This window comes from Gossypium hirsutum, chromosome D07 (genome assembly GCF_007990345.1).
Source record: "Gossypium hirsutum isolate 1008001.06 chromosome D07, Gossypium_hirsutum_v2.1, whole genome shotgun sequence".
Lineage (NCBI taxonomy): Eukaryota > Viridiplantae > Streptophyta > Magnoliopsida > Malvales > Malvaceae > Gossypium > Gossypium hirsutum.
The window spans coordinates 21316040-21333012 of NC_053443.1; positions in this window are offsets into that span (position 1 = coordinate 21316040).

Consider the following 16973-nt stretch of genomic DNA (forward strand, 5'->3'; position numbering starts at 1 on the left):
TACTTCAAGAAATGAACCAGACCAATCTCAATGCTCGAGGTTGACTTGTTATTTTTCTTCTAGCTTCTGTTGCAATTAGAGAGGGCATTGGCTACCACATGCCCAGAAGGTGATATCTTATTACTTTTCTTCTGTACCAAGTGGATGTATGAGTAGTGGTCATATAACATCCGTAATCTTTAGGTGGAGAGCCTATGCTACCTCAAGAAATCTTCCAAGCATAAATTCCAACCTGAATGGAAAATATATGTGGTTATTTTTCAAAAGAAACTTAACCCATTCCCCCTTCCTCGAGAGAAGAATACAACTACATTCTAACTTAACAATTTAGGTTTAAGAGCTAAGAACTCTTATTCAAATCTTTTTTAAAGCTTCAAGGGGATTGTTATTGATTGTTTATCACAAAAGCATGCAAATAGGTAATAAATTCCTAACAAATATGAATCAAGAAACTGCACTCATGGTGATCACTTCCCAGCTCGCAGTTAGAAAAAAATGGACTATGACAGACATAATTTGATTGAAACAAGGTATTAAAAGAATGCATTTTAGAATATCAACATAAATTTTTGACGATGGAAACAACAATTACTAGTAGTTCCCTTCATCATATGCAAGTCACACACATATAATCAGTCACTTACTTAGGATTGAGGTAAGTCACATGATGAATGTCACAAGTGAATAAATTCATAATTAGATCTAGGATCTATTCTACTTAGGTCATGTCATATGTATTTTTAGTCCAATCAGTCACATCTATGTCTCTATCTCCTGAGAGTCATCCGTTTCAATGCCCAAGACAAGGTATCTCCCCAGTTGGATTTGATAGATGGCATAATAATCTTTCAATCGATTTACTCAATTACTATTAGATTATGGAATTGTTTAGATTATCTACTAATATAAGTTATTTTCTTGCATTATGATCCGACCACATAATGCAACTTAATTTTAGTTAAACATTATATAACCAATAAGCCAATATTTTCTTACATTTTGCTTTGCGTGCGATAACCATTGAGGACAGATACAAACGATATTAATGTATAATGGAATTTTATTTAAACCAATTTGTTTGAAAAATTACAAGTATAAATCGACGAATACACTACACTTAGGGCACTAGATCTTAACATATCTAACCCTATTGGCGTGTCTATTGTATCCTAACTACTTCTCTAAGTTTACAAGGGCTAAGTTTAAGTAATAATACAATTTCATTTATAACACAATCATAATCCCACATATACCATTTCATACAATTTCACACTTTCATTACAGTACTTATGCATGCATATTGCCACTTGATACTTCTAATGTAGATTTCACATATCATGTTCATAGATAAGAACTTAATAGGCAACCTTTTTCATTTAAATTCTAGAGTTAATACTTTCTTACTCTTATGATTATAGATGAATCTCAATATTAATAATTGTGCCTTTTACACATAATTTCACATATGTTCAACATCTCATGATACACATTCATAAAAGCTTATAAAGCTATTTGTTATTTCCTTATTTCAATTCTCGATTAGATTTATATTTCATAAAATATCCCATTTTCCAAATTCTTATCATTATACTATTCAATTTTTTGTAATACCTTTTTTTCATGTTTGCTCACAAATCACTTATTAGCCCATTTTAGACCATAGCTTTCCCTTTTCTTCACAAATTTATCAACTTCATTGAAATTTATATTTATCATAGTTCAAGTCAAGTTTTTTCTCAATACTTAGCATAGCACATTACAACTTAATTTTCACCTTTTAAGCCCAAGACCACGACTTGTTTATACTAGTCTCTATTTATTTATTTATTTATTTATTTATTCCATTTATCATATTTCATTCACTTATGAATATTAATACTTGATCCCATTTTGGCATCTAAACATTTAAATTATAAAGATTATCAATATTAATACATACAAGGTAAAGATAGTTCCTTGAGTACTTACCTTCTTTTGAAAGAGAAAAGTCGCCAATTTTCTCTTCTTTACAAGTCTAAGACTTCTCTTGCTCAAAGCTCCACCACCCACTTAACAACGCTTTCTTTTCTTCATAAACACGACACACATAATGCTCATGTTAATGTAGAAATCATAACATGTAACATTAAATAGTCATATTAGAGATGTCAAAATGCATTTTCTTACCTTTGTTCTTCACTTTCTCACACTAAATCAAGCTTTCTCTCACTAGCTTATGAAATCTCTTATTTCCAATGATGAAGATGATGGTGGAACCAAGTTTAGAAATAAGTTCTCTACAAGATTTTTGCTAGAAAATAAATTGGAAAGTAAAGATTTTTTGTAAGACTTGAGAAAGAGAATTAAGAAGTGAGAAGAGAAACTCTTTTCTTCTTCAAGGAGAAGGTGGCTACAAGGGGAGGAAAAGATGAAAACTTTTCATCTTTTCTTTCTTTTATTACCATAAAAATCTAATCAAAGTCAACCCATAATTTAAATGAAAGTCTCTCATTTTTTCATGAATTAACAATTCCCAAAATCTATGGCCATTAAAATTCTAATCTTTACACATATAAAATAAATTCTAAAATTCTCATTATAATACTCTTGAAAAGTCCCAATATATTCTTTAATGGGGAATTTACACTTTTAGTCCTTTTCTCTAGTCACTTTATTAATTAATACCAAATATGACACTTAACACATTAAAACTGCACCTAACACCATAAAGGCCCATAATACTATTCAACTATGCCCACATTGCATCCAAAACCAATCTAGGCCATAAATAGAAAATTTACAATTTGGTCCTTGTATTTTTCATTTTATTCAATTTAGTTTAAAAATAATTTTTCTGATACAAATACACACTCCATGTTATCTTAATATCAACACACCATTATCAATCCATAATTTCTCTAATTGGCCTATTTACATTTTAATCCTCATACTTTTCTCACTTTTCCAATTTAGTCCTTTTTCCACATTTTCACATCCAAATCTTCTTTATTGATTTCTGACCACAAATCACTATAATTCCTTTAAAATATTTATCTTTATTCGTATCATGTTTGAATTTTCTCAAAACATCACTGTAACAGGTCCTGAAACAATTCAAAATTTTTGAGGCATTATAATGATATCATTATCTAACACGTAGCAGAGAAAAAGTGACTAGAAGCCTCAGTCAGATTTTTTTTAATATTAAAAGGATTAAACTTGGTGAAACAAATAGTTGTTAATTACTAAGTTAAAATAGAGAGCTTGAATGGAAGTGATGAATGTAGTAGCCACTTCAAATGACACGACAATTAACAAAACCACAAAAATAGAACACACAAGATTGTTTATGTAGTTTGATTTTCCTACATCTGTTAAGCTTAACTCAATGAGTAAAATCCACTATCTTTAATCTTGATACAAGTTCTTTAAGTTTTATCACACCCAGGTATAACAACCTAACTTTTGTATCTAAAGACCTAGATCACTTACCTCTAAGTTCTCCCTTGAGAACCTAAACAACAAACAAAATTTGTTCACTCAAATACACTCACAAAATACATTCCACAATGAACAGACAAGTGCTCAAATACACTCACAAAATACGTTCCACAATGAACAGACAAGTGCTCTCAATACTCAGTTACAAAAACCTATACAAGTCTCTCAAATGTATAGGGGTTCAAGACTTGCTAACATAGTAGAGATCAATTACAATCCAATCCCCTATTAAACAATAGCTAAAAAATAGCAAATACAATATAATAATAAATACCAATATAAAATGGGTTGGTTGGAGATATGTCTTCAATTTTATCCCAATTTAAGGATCCAATTACTTGACCAGATTCAATCCAATCTTCAAGATAAGTTGCTTCAAATGGATTGGTCTTTATAGTTGAACTTACATATTTCTACAATATCAACATCATTCAAAGCCCAAAAATTATTTCAAAAATTGTTAGCTTCAAATAGGGTCAGTAACAATCTATCGCAGTGATAATCGTAGTGGCCACTTTTGTTGGTACTTCGACGGCCACATCAAAACGCTTACCTCAACAAAATTGATAAACAACACAAAAAAAAACACTTTAAGAACCAAAGTGGAAAAAAATAGTATATTTTATAGACTAAATGATGCATTAAGCCAATATGATAATATAACTTAAACATGAAAAAAAATGTGGAGTTGTTTATAGTTAAAATTTTAATAAAAGAAAAGTATAAAAAAGTTATCAATTATCAAAATATAAAGAACATAATTTTTTAAAAAATAATATAGACAAATCTAAAATAGGATTGAGTTAATTATTTATAAATATAAATAGATTTAAACAAAATTCAACATATTTAAGATAAATTAAATTGAAACAAAATTTAAAGCATGCTAACACCATATATATATATATATATGTATATAAAAGTTTGACTCAATCTATGGCAAGCTTGTATTTAATAAAAGGGTGAAGGTATGGCTTTTTCTTTTCATAATAATAAAAAAATAGATTATTTACTAGAATAATATGAGATTCTTTCATCCAGATAAGATGAGTTGCATAAAAATCCCAAATCGTCATGACGACTTACAATTTGGGGTTGAAATCAATACAAGAAAAATGTTTAAATCGAGAACCTACATGTCAATTTGGGAAAATTGAGACGTACGATTTTTGACAAATCGTAAAGACAACTAACGATTTGGGGATAGGTGCCTCATTAACGCCAACCTCCCCCCGTCCCCATAAATGACGTTCCACCCTAACCCCTACAAATACCTCCCATTCCCAGCTTCTTTAACCCCACACCACATCTCTACCATTTTCTAACCCGACCTCTATACTCCCAAAATCTCTTCCCCAAATACACAACCACCAAAAAATTGAAACATAAATCAAAACCACTCTCCCACAAAATAACCAAAACCCCAAACTTAAACCACTTTTACAAACCCTAAATCCATTAAAAAATTCCATTTTTCCTTTTCATCTCTCACAATTCTTTTTATTTGCATTAAATGTATTATTAAATTATATGTTTATTTTTATTGCAAAATGTGAATAAATTGTATGTTATTTATAAATATGATTATTATATGTGTATAATAATTAGTGTTTAAATGAAATAAATATTGTTATAAATTTATTGGTTTAGAGATTAGTGAAAAATGTGAGAACATGTTTAAAATGCAATGATTTCAGAACCAGAAAGGCCGATCTGTTGGATCACAAACCGGACTGGAAATTGGTTCGAATACACCTATAAAATTAGTTAAACCGAAAAAAAAGGGGTATTGGACAGCGACCTGGGAATTGAAAAAACCGGTAAAAAATCAGTCAGATCGGTGTTTAGAAAACTGGGCTATTTCAGGCTGGTCCAAGCCGAAAAAGGGCTCAGCCAGCCCAATGTAATCCAAAGCCCAATTTTAAAAAAATTGGCCCAAATAAGTAAATGAAAAACAAAAACTGAAACTTGAAAATGCTACTGCCCTATCCCCTGCACTACATAGTACACACAACACGCACACACTTAAACCACCCAAAACCCGTGAGTCTCGGCCAACCTGCTGCCTCCCTCAACCGTCAGTCGTCAGCCCTCCTGTCATCGGATCTGCTAGCTTCAGCTCTGCCACCATCTACTTCCTTCAAATCTGTGAAGGTGAAGGAAAATAGAAAACCCAAAGAGAAGTAGAGAACCGGAGAGGAGAAGAAACTTAAAAATGTAGATACGGGAACTAATAGAAATGATGATTGCTTTTTCATCCTTCAGCCTTTCTATTTCACATCTTTTCATCTCTCACAATTCTTTTTATTTGCATTAAATGTATTATTAAAGTACTCGTTTGGGAACCAAGATATTTTGAATATCAATAAACTTTTAAAATACACTTAATAGCATACAATCATCAAAAGTCAAAAAAAAAAAAAGTTGTATATATTTTTATAATTAAACCGTTTGAATCGATTCAACTAATTAAGGTAAAAATCAAAACGATTCAACTTCTAATTTGATTTTTAAATCATTGTAAAATGTTTAAATGTTTTATAAAATAAGTATTATTATAAATTTATTGTAGGTATATAGCAACCGCCAACCAGTGAAAAATGTGAGTAAATATTGCAGTAATTTTTTTGGTATATAAATTTTCATATTTAACTTTTAAAGTTAATAGTATGTTAAATAAATAATTGGGATATAGAAAATGTGTATTTTTAAGTAAATATTGATTTTTAAATATTTAAGTAATTATTGTGTGTAGCATGTTATTGACTTTGGTATTAAATATGCATGTTTAGGGTTTGAAAATTTTATTTTTAAATTTTTTGGTTTGTGCGAAACAGGCCTTAAGTATGGCATTGTTAAGGTTGTCTCACGTATCTAATTCTAACGACTCAAAAGCAAGTGGTGTCAAAAAAATATGCCACACGAGCATTAATATTGAAGCTCATTGGTGTTGGATTTGGTGCCCTAAATGTAGTATATTCATTTGTATATTTGTAATTTTTTTGAACATGTTGGTTCAATAAAATAATTTATGAATTACATTAATACCATTTGCATATTGTCCTCAATGATTTTTGCATGCAAGGCAAAATGGAAACAAATATTAGCAGTATTACATGGTCGGATCGTAATATGGAAAGACAACTTGTATTAGTAGATAAACCTAAACATTTCCTTAGTCTAATAAAAAAATGAGAAAATCAATTGAAAGACTAATATGTCATTTATCTAGTCCAATTGGGGAGATGTTTTGTCTTGAGTATCAAAGTAGATGACTCTCAGAAGATAGAGACATAGATGTGACTGATTGGATTGAAAGTACATCGAACAAAACTTAAGTAGAATATATCCTGAATCATTTTATGGATTTATTCACTTTTGACGTTCATAATGTAGCATACCTTAATCCTGAGTGGATGATGACTATGTATGCGTGACTCGTATACTTTAATGTAAGTAAAAGCCTGAGTTCAAATAGATAAGGAACTGAAAGCTGGTGCATTGGGTATACGACTTCTACAATATGTAACATCATTCACAATAGTGGAATTTATAGTCCAAGACATGGGTAAATGATATCCTCTCATTAGCATTACATGATAGATGAAAAGTAGATGTGACCGCAAGTCATTTGTCTTTATGATGAATGACTTAATTACTATTTCATATTAATTGACTTTTCATGAAGGAAGGTGTAATGGTTACCATGAGATAAATAGAATCATATTGAGGGAACGAATTTAAGGATGCCCTATGAGGGTAACACACTTATAACAAGGTTATTGGATGAGAACTGACCGATTAGCTTTCGTAATGGTATGTTATTAGGGAGAGCTCAATCACGATACTATAGTAGAATGACTTCGTGACTAAATGAGTTTATAATTAATAAGTAAAATGTTGGACCTTAATTATAATCATTTGAGTCCTAATCACATATGTCCAATCAGTCCTTTTGTTAGCTCGTTGAAACCAAAATTGAATTGCTTGTTGAATCAAATGAACAGAATTGGATAAATATGATGAAGTTAGAGAAATGAGTTATGTAACACCCCTTTCCGGCCTAGCCATCGGGTTCGAGCTACAAGAAACCACACTCGTTGTCGGAGCAATTACATTCAAATAAAATATAGTTTCTAAAAATTTAATACTTTATATACATTAACTTGATCATTACATCATTATATCATAACATATAATCTAAATCAGGGTTTACACGAGCTTACAAAAGCTATTTTGATAACCCAAGACCATTTGAGGACTAAAATCAAAGTTTCAAAATATATTGTGCTGGCGCCGCGACATCAGAGGTGTGGTGTCGCAACTTTCAAAATAGTAGGTTGGTGACACAACTTAAGAACCAAAATGTAAAGTTTCCAAACTTTACCAAGTTGGCGTTGCGACATTGAAGACAATGAATTAGCATCATGACCTCAAATAAGGGATGTTGGGACATTAAAAGTTGGTGTTACGACAACCATGGAACGATTTCGTGACTTTAGAAGATGATGTCATGACATCCATGAGGTGGTGTCACGACTTTGTAGGTAGAATACAATGATTCCTATCCTTTTCGATTTGAACCTATCATTCACATAATAAGGTAAGTTTTTGGACCTATAATGGCAACATCACAAAACACAAGTTCATCTCAATTTCTTCAAATCACCAACCCATGCCAACTTATGTAACACCCTCGCCCGTCTCTGTCATCGTATTAGGGTTACGAGATGCTACGGCAATTAACAAGTCAAGAATATGCAATTTCAATTCAATATTCACTTAAAATAGTCATTTGTAAATAATCATTTAATAATAATATCATTCATACAAAAATAGGGCATAAATCGAACCTACAAAAATTTAAAATCAGTTTAGAAACAAGAAGGGAGTAATTTGAAACAAAATAGATAAGTATGGTAAAAACAAAAAACACGGGTCACACGGCCGTGTAGCTAGGTCGCGTGACAAGCAAATGTCATGTGGTGCTATGGGACATGGCCATGTTATTCAACCGTATAAGAGGACTAAGACCGTGTAGGTGGAGGCACACGACTGTGTCTCTAAACCGTGTGACAAACTGTTGTCATGTGTACCAATTGACACCTAAATCAAGCTGAGCATGTAACGGTCCGTTTTTCAGTGATGTCAGAAATACTAGTTTCAGGACCACAAATCTGACGAGTGAGTCTGTAAATATTATTATTTAATATTTACGAGTAAAATGTAGAATTACGTTGAAATTTGATTTAATGATTTGTGTTAATTGAAAGAATAATTAGGTTTAGGTTCAAATGGTATCTCGCTAAAGTCAAGTGATTTTAGAAAATGAGGTATCGGGACCTCATTTCTATAAATCGAGCCCATAAATATTTAATTAAATATTTATGTGGTGTTATTAGGGTCATATTAAAATTTCGTTAAGAAATTTTAATGTTTAGTTAGTTAATTAATTAAAAATGACTAAATCATAAAAGCTGTCAAAGTTAGTTTCTATTAAGTAATTGATCAATTTAAGATAGGTACAGGGGTTTATGTGGCAAATATGCCATATTGAAGAGGTAATTACGGTTGATGTTTCTTTATTATGTTAAAATATATGTTTTATTAGTTAATAAAAAAAGAAAAAAAAGTTTAACTTAAGTTATAATAAAAACAAAAGCAAAACAAATTATATTTTTATGTTCTTTTTCCTCTAGCCGAAAGACACCATTGTTGAGTCAGGGAGGTTCGACCAAACTTCTACCTTTGCATGCTTTTGTTTTTTAGGTCTGTTTTTAATCATTTTTATGTTCTTATCATATTAGATTAATTTAGCTAATATAGGGATCAATTCGTAAAATTGTTAAAATTTTAGGGACTTGCCATGAATGAATTGAAAGTTTTTGTAAATTTAATTGATAAATTATTAAAGTTGGTACTTAAATATAGGTATTTTGTTAAGTGATTTTTTATGATTTTAATGTTTAAGGATTTATTTGTGAAAATGATAAAAGTTAAGTTAAATATTGTGAAATGATGGAAAATATGGGTTGCTTAGAATCTCCATAAAATTTTTCTAACATGAATTTTTTTCTAATTGTGGTTAATTTGTATATTTCGAGATTGAGGACTAAATTGCATAAATGTTAAAATATTAGGGATAATTTTGTAAATTTACAATTGATGTGGGTTATGGATTTAAATTAATTATGTAAGTTATTTGAATTATTTAATTGAATCAAAATTATTATCTAGATCAAGAAAAGAATCAACTGGATTTGAATCAAGGAAAAGCTAAGGTTTTGCATTAATCATCAACTTTACTTTTACAACCGTTGTAGTCGAGGTAAGTTCGTACTACTATTCTTATGTATATAATGATTTTTTACTTATTACATACTTTTTTATAATTAGATTTAATGTTGTTATTTATCTAGTGAATGATTAGAAAATAAATAATAAATGAATATAGTGAGTACGTGATGTACCTAAATAGCAGGCCTTGAGCCGGTGTTTATTTAGCAAGCTTTGAGCTGGTGATTACTTGCAGGCTATGAGCTGGTGCTTATTTAGCAGGCTTTGAGCCAGTGTTTATTTAGTAGGTACTATGTGTTATGGATACTCTAAAGCTTGTATGAGTAGCATCATGAGTCGATTAGATTTCAAAAGTTATCTCGAATGAGTGTTATCCTTTCGATTATCGAAAATGAGATGTTATTATAACGATGACTTGGTTTATGATGATTTATCATGTGGTATTTTAATGATATGAATTATCTAGGTCTAAATGTTTCGAAAAGTTGAAACAGTGGTATATTGGCAAGAATTGTTAGTTTCACGCTTTGTATGTTTTATAATTAAGTATAAAGGTTATATGATTTATATATGTGAGTTTGAATATTAAGGTATGAACACTTTAAACGGAAAAGTGATGCTTATTTGTTACTAGATAAATGAAATGTGTACATGGCATATTTATTATTACAAGATCTAAGATATGTTGGAAATTGTATATTTCATTGTTACATGTACTAACCTTATGAGGTTTGTATTGTATAGAATAGTAATATATATATATTCTAATGAATGAATTTAAACATAATGATTATGTGAAAAGGGATAATTGAAATGAATATTTGAACTAAAGATATTAAGTGTTAAGTGAATATGTGATGGCTGAGTTATGTACCAAATGTGTTTTTGGGTATATATTTGACAACAAAATAAAGTTACATGTATTATATATAAACTCACTAACCGTGTGAGATTTGTGATATGTATAGGTGGTTAATGAACTTACAATCGAGATATTGAATTATCTTGTTAAATGGTTAAGTTACATTCTTTTTGGTAAGTTAAAGTTTAAGATTATACAAGCTTACTATGCACTATTTACTTATGTAGTTGTTTACTTCGTCTTGTAGGTCATCGGAAAACTCTACCAGTTGGAATCTAGTCGAAGTATATTCACACTATCCATTCTTCATCTCGGTAGAAGATTTAGTTATTTTGTTGTCGGGTTATAAATGGCATGTACTAGGAGCCTTTAAATTAATTTGTTTATGATGTTGTTGTTTATAAGTTAGTTTGAGTAAGCTTTTTGGTTTTATATCTATGTTTGGTATATTTGGGTTATGTTTGAGACTTGAAATGCTTTTGGTCATTACCTAAATGCCTTTTGTAATTAGCTAGATATTTGGTAAATTGATGTGTTGAGATGGAGATTTTAGTATGCCTTAAAATTAATGTCATGTAAACTTTGAGTATGGGATTAATTTGATTTGTGGTGTCAATGAGGGCATATTGGTTAGACACCTAGGTTGGATTTTTGGTATGTTACATGTTTGTTTGATTGAGTTTTGAAGGCATGAAAATAGTTGTTTTTTGTTGTGTCTTGATACCTATGAATGACATTGTTTTAGGTTTGTTTTGGAAGGCATATTTGGTGCACACGGCCTGGGACATGGGCTATCACACAGCCTACTCACATGGTCGTGTGTGTTATTGATTTTTAGGTGCAGGTTGGTCCACACAGTCACAGAGAGTTACACAACCTAGTGACATGGCCGTGTGATCCAACATAGAATATACACACGGTTTGGCACACGGCCTGCGACACGACTGTGTGGCCCTATTTCAAATACCCACACGGGTGGACACACGAGCTGGGACACGGCCATATGTCTAGACTTCCAATGTTCACACGGACTGGGTTATGTCACACAGCTGTCTGACCCCTATTTCAAAAGTTTTCAAGTTTTTCCAGAATTTTCTAATTTGTTTCGATTTGATCACAGATTGTTCCCAAATTGTTTTTAGGGCCCCATAGACTCGATTTAAGGCCCATAATTTTATTTTTGCCATGATTAGATTCAATTATTATATGTTAGCATTTAATTTGTATAATTGCTCTGTTGTGAAGTTAAATGTTTTGTTTTCCTTGGTAATACTTTGTAACCCTAATCCAGCAACAAAGACGGGTTAGGGGTGTTACAAAGCACATGACCATGCCACATGCCCATGTGAAGCACACGACTGTGTATCAAACCATGTGGCAGACCGTGTAAACTTAAATGTACCTTCAAATGCAAGTCATATCAATTCATGCTTACTTAGACCACAAGTATGCCATTATTCAATCATTCAACCTGTCCAAATCACATCAAAAACATACCAAAACATACCATTTAGCTAATTCTAACCAATATGTCATACAACACCATCACAAATAACATTCAAGTCTAACATTCAACTTCAATTTCTACCAAGTTCAAACTTATTTAAATAAGGCCATAGAATGTGACAATATGCTATAATTCAATAACCAATTAACACTCCTTTTCGAAGCATATGCACCATATATTAGCTATTAAAAGAAAACCATACATATATACCAATTCATAGCATCCAAAACAACTCTAACCAAAGTATTTCCTATTCAAACATTACCTATCACAATTAATTCATCTATATGCATTCCATTCTATCATATACATATTCCATCACATATCAAGCAAATATCACATTCAAATCTCTAAACCAAGCTATGATCTACCATATCATTTACCACAAACACTTAACTTATATACAAGCACAAAATATGCCACTTATAAAGAAAACATATAAAACAATACAAGATACTCCTATTACATGCCACATATCCCAAAATAAATGTTTTCAAAGTCTACCAAAAGATAGTTGGATAGTGTGATCTTCAACTTGATCTGATCTTCAACAGGAAAAAAAAACACGAGTAAGCTTCAAGGAGCTTAGTAAGTTCATAGGTTAAAACGATATAACTTACTGTGTAAACTTAGTTTAATAATTAAAAAAATCATTAACTAACATTAACTCTGTCAACCATAACCATTCAATAGGTGAGTTCTATATACACGAGTCATTTAATCATCTCATTTGTACAATATCATTCATTATCAAGTCACGATATAATACCAGAAATCATGTAAACATATACAAGTCATCATAAATGCATTATAACCAAATATCAAGTACATATTAACATCATGTCATTTAAACATTGAAATTCAGCCCGATGAGCTACATGTACAGATACAGAAACGCGGTTATCCACCCAAAACACACTAGAATGCTCAGCCGAGCCATTCCAACCAATAACATGCTTGGGCACCAAGTGCCTTGCCCGTAGGCTAACTTCCCTCCAAAAACACGCCTGGGCACCAAGTTCCAAGCTCGTAGGCTTTACATCCACCCCTAGAAACATACCAAAATCACTGTAAATATGACTCAATAATCCGTAACAAATGTTAGACTCTGGTATATTCAATGTACAATAACAAGTCATGAATCATCATTTCATCACAAGTAAATCTCGTACAGCACACAAAATAACCTATTGGCATGCCAATTATATCCTATCCTATGTTCATCCAGGCTCGATACATATAATCAGATATCACTTTACAATTCAATCACTTTCCTACCTTGTATCAATTAGTGACAATTCAATTATACATGTATATTCAACAAATCACAACTCACAAATCAATATAGAATTTCAAATTATACTAAACTAAACCATATAAACTTACTAAGGCCAAACTACAGAAATAGAAATATCAGGGACTAGTCAACAATTTTCTCTTTTCCACAATTTTTTATCAGTTCTTGATCTATATAGTAATTTTTATTTCAATTATCAGTCCAAAATACTTTACAACAATTCATCTTATGCATATGACTTCTTATTAACATTTTTCACAATTACCTTAAATTTTTGCATTTTATTTAATTTAGCCCCTAAAATCAAAACAAATTTACTTTCACAATTAATCCCTAACCCATATTGCAAAATTCTTACTTATCCCTATACATCCTTCTAATTCTAAAATTTTATAAGAAAACCAAGCAAATTTCAACATTTAATCATTTTAATCCCTAAACTCAAAACAATATAAAATCATTTTACAAATTAATCCAAATTCACCATCAAACTTCAAACTAAACGATGAACAACTAAAAAGCTTCAAGAATATCAATGGAAAGTTTTCAAATCTTTGACAGTATTTCAAAATAGTCTCTGTGCTAGATAGATTAAGCTGCAACAATTTCAAAAATATAAAATTTACGAGAAACGAGCTTAAAAAACATACATGCATAAGAAATGAATCTTGGCCGATTTTTCTAAGGTTTCAAAAATAATAACCAATTTGGATGAAAGGGGAAGATGCAATCTTCTCTTTCATTCCACTTTGTTTTAATTTACTTTACATTATTATTTATTTATTTTTCTTTTAATTTATAACCAAATTATAGTGAAAATATCCCATCTACCGTCCACTATGCATTCAAATGGTTTAATTTCCATTTTTGACCTTAGATTAATTGTTAATTATGCCCTCAATTCATTTCCTAATTAAAAATCTATAATGATTGAAATTTTATAATTTAGTCCCTGGACATTAATTAATCACTTATAAAATAACTCCAAAAATATTAAATAAAAATATTTACAACCTCGATTTATAAAAATAGGGTCCCAAAACCATAATTTTTTATACCACTAATTTTCAGGTCGTTACATGGGATAACTCAATCAAACTCTCATGATTAAAAAAATCTATAAAAATTACAAGAAAAGAGCTTGGTTTTCTAACCTTATTAATGGTCAAATGCTAAAACTCAATCATAGTTATTTTCTTCTTCAAAGGGACAATGAAGTGAGGAAGGTAATGGTGGTTGTCATCTTTTCTCATTTCTCTTATATTTATACTTTGATTTGGTTTAATTAATCTAATTTAATTTAAATTAATCAAGCTTAATTATATTAATCAATCTATTATTTTAATTTAAAGAAAATGTCATCATCATCCACTAACTCTTACTTAAAAATGGTTATTAAACCATTTTTCCCCTTTTGATAATTGTTATTCAAGTCTTCAAGTCTTTCCTTAATTAAAACTCAATAGCAATTGGACTTCTACATTTAGAAATGGACGTGGTTTCTCACTAAGTATGGAAATGACTTGAGAATTAATTTGATTTTTTGAATTATTATTTAATTAATTGAAGTTTGAAAATAGAATTAAATTAATTGGTCATTATGAATCCGTTGAATGTAGAAATTAAATATATCATCTCATATATTCTTTTACGGTAAAGTTGTCATGATTTTAACGAAATTAGAATTGGGTTGAGACAATTATTTAATTTAAAAATTAATTATTAAAATTAATTTAATAAATAATATTTATTTTGGGAAATAGAAAATATGTATTGGTTGGATTAAATTATAAAATGTTGGGTTAAAAGTCTAGAAAGCACACATAATTGGATCTGATACAAGAGAGGCCCAAAAACCCTTATAACAAGTATGAGGGGAAACAACCCTAGTAAAATAACTAGGGTTATTCGCCCTTATCTCTCCTAATTAAACTAAGGGATTGTTTTTCTATTAAATAAATATTATTTGTATTTTACTAATTCAAATTGGGTTTCACTATCTCTCCCTATAAATAGAAGGCATTAGTACGGCTAAAAACACACAATTTTGAGATATTGTTGCTCTGCCTAAAAATAAGTCAAAATTTATTTCTAAGTATAAATTCTATTTTTTGGGATTAACAATTCTACCGGTTTTTATAAGAGAGAGAGAGATTTACTTTCCTACTGAAAGTAAGAAAATTATTTTTGATTCTGTGTTTGATTCGAAATTGTTTGAGCCCACACTCGAGTTAGTTCGTGGTACGAGAGTAGTGGAGAAGGTTGTTCAGTTGAAAATCGAGAATGTCCAGGATACGTCTCGCTCGAAGCACATGTATTGTAACAACTTTGTTTCTAGTGTTGTCAGAAAAGACGATTTCGAGATCCCATTTCTGTAAATCTAGTCCGTAAATATTTAATAGAAATATTTATGGGGTTATCATATTGATGAATTGAAATTTGGTTTAGTGATTTAACCGAATTTGTGAGTAATTAAGGCTCAGGAACTAAATTGTAAAAGCCCAATTACTATAGAAATTTAATTAGAATAAGGCTTGGAGACTTGAATTGTAATTATCCAAAGGGTGAAAATGGCTAATAAACCATTTTAAATATATGCTAATGGGCGGTAAAGCATGTAGTAATTAGATTAAGATAATAAAAGTTTAATTATTAAGAAACCATGATTAATAATTATAAAATGGAATTGGTGGAAAAAGAGATGAGAGTTACATCTTCCTCAACCGACCAAAGGAGAAACAAAAAAGGAAAACACCATTTTTTCTACGTTTGAAGCTTTTGGCCCCAATTCCAAGTAAGTCCTTAGCTATTTTTTATTAATTTTTATGAAAATTGAATCATGAGAGTTTGATTTAGCTAGCCCATGTATCAATTTGTAAAAATTTTAAAGTTTTATAAAGTTTCTGTGTTTGAGAATTGAATGGTTTAGGTGTTAAATTGTTAGAAATTAAGCTCAGTATATGAAAAGGACTAAATTGTAAAGCTTAATTGTTAGTTTCAAACATTGGGGACTAAATTGAAAAAAAAATTCATGAATTGTTTGTAAGGATAGAAAATAGAAGGTCCCTAATGATTTTTGGTGAAATCGGATTCTAATCCGAGGCTCTAAATTAGAAGTTATGCTCGTCTCAATTTTAAGGACTAAATTAAATAATTTACAAAATATGCGAAATTTGATATTTGATTCTGATTTGATTGGAATTTGATAGTGCTATATGTTTTATAATTATTTGTAGCTAATGACAACAACGAATCATCGAGAGGGAAAGGAAAAACGAAAATCGTTGATGAGTGACACGCGAAATCTTGGTTTGTACATTTATAATTTAAGGTCATTTTTGTCAATTGCATTTTCATATTTTCTATATATAGGATTTTCAATGTGAGTATATGTAGTATGATATGTTTTGATTGAGTTTGGTATCGATTATCAAGATAGGAGATTAAAATGAATAAAATAGAAAATGGCATGAAATACTTGAATTATGACATAATATATTGAAATTGGAATGAAATATGTTATATAATAT